At 35.6% G+C, this 5,298-nt stretch overlaps 1 protein-coding gene across 1 annotated transcript in view; it reads right to left on the minus strand.

The window, feature by feature from the left end:
* Positions 1 to 5,298, minus strand: part of LOC106875368 (neuronal acetylcholine receptor subunit alpha-10) — a 93,034-nt gene that overhangs the window by 65,020 nt on the left and 22,716 nt on the right. The gene's annotated exons all lie outside the window — the stretch shown is intronic.

A 5,298-nucleotide genomic window follows, 5' to 3' on the forward strand; every position in this document is an offset into this window, starting at 1 on the left:
CAAATGTATATTTATATATGTATGCACACGTGTTTGTGTTTTATACATGTGGATGTGTGCGTGTGCGTGTGAGAAAGAGCGCGTGTGCATGAGTATGTTAAAAAGTGGTCAACACCTGTCTGGAGGACCATAGAATGGGTTCAGAACACAGCTAAGGACCAGTTTTAAGGAGGAGCAACATAAAACATCACTGCTTGTTTTTCACTTTAGTCGTCTGGTTGTAGAAAGGGAGTATTTTGGTATTTCACTCTGTTTACAAATTTTTGGTTCATCATGCTGGTGGAGCTTAGTGGTTGCAATGAAGATTTTTTCTACCAATGCATTTTTGAAATATAATATAAATATCTTTATGACTTGTTTATTGGGGGATCAGAAACAAATTTACTATTTATGTGTGCGTGCATGTTGTGTGTGTGTGTATGTGTGTGTCTGTGTCTGTTTCAGTGTGTCTGTGTGTGTGTGTGTGTGTGTCTCCGTATGTGTGTGTGTGTGTGTGTCTCCGTGTGTGTGTGTGTGTGTGTGTGTGTGTGTGTGCGTGTGAATACATTAAATGAAAGTTATGAATTGTCTATAGATGTTCGTAATGAGGGGATGTGAGAAAGAAAATATAGAATAACAAGAGATAGATGGAGGATGGGATATAGTTACATAGTGCAGAAGGAAAGGGTGAAGAAAGAATGAAAAGGTATAGACTAAGGTATAGTTTGGTGGGTTTGTATACTGGGTTGCATTTGGTTATGAAATCAAAGTTAGATTTTTATTTACTATGATCTGCCTTTCATCCTTTTTGGATCGTTAAAATAAAGTACCAATTGAGCGCTGGACTCAATGAAATCAACTAACCCCTCTCGTTTCAAGATTATTGACTTGGTGTCTATATTAGGAACAACTATTTGGAATCAGCCTAACATGTATGGAAACACAAGTAATCAGAGAGGTTAGATTTGTGTACAAGCACTTGTCAAAGATGGATCAAGTTTAAGAAAGAAAGAAAGAAAGAAAGAAAGAAAGAAAGAAAGAATGAAAGAAAGATAAAAAGAAAGAAAGAGATCCTTGATGTAAAGATTATGGATTTGTGAAACAGGTTTTCCTAGTTCAACTAATAAATGTAAGCCTTACTTTTAACCAAATTCCATCTCCTTACGGGTTGAAAATGTCCTTACTAAATCCACCCGTGTCTCAGCATTGGAAGTATTTATACTATACATCCTTAGATTGTACACAAAGAAATTATGGGTTACACTGGTGTTTCTTGTTGTTGTAGACTATAACAGATAAACACTTTTATGAAAGAAATGACAATGGATTTTGTGACAACATGAACATAAGCACTGACTGTCTCCTTGGTGTATTCCTTTCCAAATATTCATGACATCAAGGACAATCATTCTGCTTCTGGATACAGGTGTGAGGATTATCGATCAAGTGTTTCTGAACCTTTCAGCGGCAGTGCCTAGAGCTGTAGGTACTTTCGTCAAGAGCAGCCATGATCGGGTGTAGAATCGAGTGCTTTTCCTACTTCAGTTCAGTACAAAGCCTGCATAATCATTACTTACATCTTTGTTGAATTGGCAACTGCCTGAGACAAATTCGTTGAGACAGCTTGAGTAAAGTTATAATAATGTTTAGACAAAGCAGAGAGTTTATATTTTTCTGCCAAAATCAGCTGCAAGATTCGTCCGTGCTATGGAAAACCAACTGATATGTCAATCTGACCTTCCATATTTATTTGGAATATCCACATCAATAACTTTCTGTACCTGTATCCAACTATCGATCTTTTCCCGGTGCCTTCTCATTATGCAACTTTCCTTTAGCTTTGGTGAATATAGAAGTTATATTGTTGATGTTGTTATAGTATTCTTTCTTGAATATAACGAGCTATGATATTAGCCATGATACATTCTAACTGAAATCTCTCTTTTTATTACAGATCTTAGACCAGAATTATTTTAATTTTTCCCAAGAATGGGTTCTTTTTGCGAAGATATTGTTTTTATTCATCCACTGGTGTACAGCATCTGATTCAAAAGCAAATTCTTATTACTAGCAAATCTTTCCAAAAATGAAGTTTTTCACTGAACGTTTTAAGTTTGTGTTTTGAAAATCTTTGTTTCCCCTCAAAAATTTGGAAAGTAGAATTTCTGCACATTTTGTCAATTTTTTTTTTTTATAATATGTACTTGTGCTGTGAATTTATTATTCACTTTACACTTTAAGATGGTATTTAAATGTCCGATTCTGCGGTGCATATTGTTTATGTTTTCTTTTATTTATATTATTCCCCGGGACTGCTTACGTTGAGTTTCTCATTACGAAGCGCCCTGAAGGTATCTCCAAGGTGTTTTTCCACTGTGACAGCAGCTGTATACAAGCGGTTATTGATAATTCAATACATATCACATATTTTTTTAAATAGTCAACTGCGATATCGCCTGTAACGTTTAACATGAGAATAGATGAGGTTTTTTCCCTACTCTCGCCAAAAACGATCTGTTGTTTAATGATAGCTTAGAAAAAATGAAAAATTATTTTCAAACTGCAATTTTAAATTGGCTTTAAAATGCATATATCTTACAGTTATCTCTGACGAATCAGTTTCATACGAAGATATACGTTTACAAAAATGAGTACACCCCTAGCAGTTGTATTCATTTTCTTCAATTTTTTTTTTTTTTTTATAAATAAATTTCTGTTAGAAACTGTTATGGTGTTGCTGTTGATCTGATCAACGGAACAGCCTTCAACTGAAATTAACTTACAAGTGAGTGAGCACTCCACAGACACGCGTAACCTTAACGTAGTTCTCAGGGAGATTCAGCGTGACACAGAATGACACAAGGCCGGGCCTTTGAAATACAGCCACTATTCATTTTTGCCAGCTAAGTGGACTGGCGCAACGTGAAACAAAGTATCTTGCTCAAGGACACAACGCGTCGCCGATAACTGAACTCACGAACGTGAGCCGAATACGCTACCCACTAAGCCAAACGCCTTCACTGCTTTCATTTACTTGCTTCCAAAAGTCAGTACACCTTTAGAGTGTTAATAAGAAAGATGTGCTCTTTTGTTTTTGATAACTGCCACCAGACGGCTATGTATAAACTCCGCCAGATTAACACGAGTAGATGATTAGATGTAGTACCACTCATATTTAAGATATCTTTGAGACGGAGATTTGATAGTCCCCGTTCTTCAACATTTCATGTTATAACTCGCTTTAGTTAAAGCCGATTCCATGAAGGGTTACTCTGTCACTTTTACCGTTGCTAGGCTGAGTGTTTGGGATCATTGTAGTGTTGAAACAGTGTACCTTCACCTAGACTTCGGTGTTAGAAGCATGTTTTCTTTCAGAATTTTACAGTATTTGTCAGCCGCCATGATACCAGCTATAACATATACACTACCGACACCCTGTGAACACATTGCACTCCCATACCATCACATTGACTCCACTATCCTCCACGATATATATGATGCAATTTTCAAAGTATGTTTCCTCAGGTCTACGCCGCACCTTCTGCTCGTCATCAGATCTAAATAGGTTGGATTTTGTATCACTGGACCAAAGCTTCTTATCCCAGAATACTCTGGTTTTAACATTATGGGTTCAGGTAAACTTCAAACGGGCATCTATGTGTCACTTTTTCAACAGTGGTTTCCGTTGGAAACGTCATCCATGCAGGTTTACGAAATATAAGTTACACCTAACGGTTTGCGCTAATATGGTACAGCCACTATCTTCAGATACTTCCCGGGCGAGTTCTGACCCATTTTTATTGGCCCTTATTGTGGTCAGACGTGCCAGTCGCATAGCCATCTTCTTTGGTCGACCTGTACGAGTATTCACAGGTTTCACTGCATCGTTCTTTCTTTAAATTTTGAATTATTTCGGTAACAGACGTTTTACACACTTTCAAAACATTCTTGGTTTTCTATACATGATCTGTGTTGCACACGGACTTTTCCCCTTAAACCACTAGCTAGTTCTCATCCTCGCATGGCCGTTTCTAAACTTTCTTTATAATACTGTATTCCAGAAATCCACTTCAAAAGTATATACCCTTGTAGTGTGTTAAATCAAGTTAAATGGCTTAACGTGTGTTTGTTTCATTTCAATGAAGTTAAGAGGGCAATAGTGACTTGGATTTTCAAGATGAGAACTAATTTTTTGGAACTATGTAAATATAAACATTGCTATTTCTGTTTATTACATCATGCCAATTGCAGATTTTGCTGTTGGTATAAGAATGCAGTTGCTTGTATTACTGCAGATAACTTACCATAAGAGAACTTTACTTATATCAGAAAGAAAATTTTATTTTGTACCATTGGCAGAGTTGTATTAATTTTTGTGACTGGCTGTATGAGAGTTGAGTAATGGTGATGATGACAGTAAGCTTTTTCAGTTTTTGTTTTCATATTTCTATCGCTCTCTTCTATATAACAGTTTTTGGCTGGTTTTGAATATATTCAGAAAATTGACAAACATCACAGGAGCTGGAATGACAATTGCTATCTATAGTCGCCATTTTATGCGTGTTCGTATTTATAAACTTCAAATGTATTGTTTATTTTACCTTTATTATTATAATCTTCCTTCATGTGGTTACAACAAACCTGCAGTAAATTCGTAAAAACTTTATTTTACGTCGAAATATATCATATTAATTTTAACTTAAATTATTTCTTTGAATTTATTTTAAAACTATTCCTTTCATCGCTAAACTATCTCGACTCAGCAAAAGAATCTGCCTATGTGATCGCATGACTTCCTAGAAATAGCAGACAAATCATACCATGCCAGCTTAAAAAATGAAGAACACATTGGATAGTGTTTCCTAGATACACTGTTTGAAAAGGTAAGATGCGATGGTTGCGGTTGGAACGCTTTTCATCCGTTGGATCAGAACTAAGCTTCGGCTGAACAACAACTGTATATATGTAGTATGTATGTATATTAGTGAAGATTAGAATAGCTACTATTAGATTTCTTCTATAATTTATAATTGTTTCAAAAGCGTGTGGGTGACAAATGAAACACCATTTACATAGACATGTCCATCATGTAATGCATATTACATAATAACCTCCATAACCGTTTAATCATAAGCAGACGATCGTTACAATTTAGACATTGTTATTTCACTGTTTATGTCTTTGTCTACATGCACGACATTTGATTTGTCACCCACGCGTTGTTTAAACAACTGTAAACCAATGAATAAATGTAATATCAACTACACAATTCTTCTTTAATATGCATACATACCACTTGCATTCATATATATATATATA

The sequence above is a fragment of the Octopus bimaculoides genome, chromosome 12, assembly GCF_001194135.2.
Source record: "Octopus bimaculoides isolate UCB-OBI-ISO-001 chromosome 12, ASM119413v2, whole genome shotgun sequence".
NCBI classification, from domain to species: Eukaryota; Metazoa; Mollusca; class Cephalopoda; order Octopoda; family Octopodidae; genus Octopus; species Octopus bimaculoides.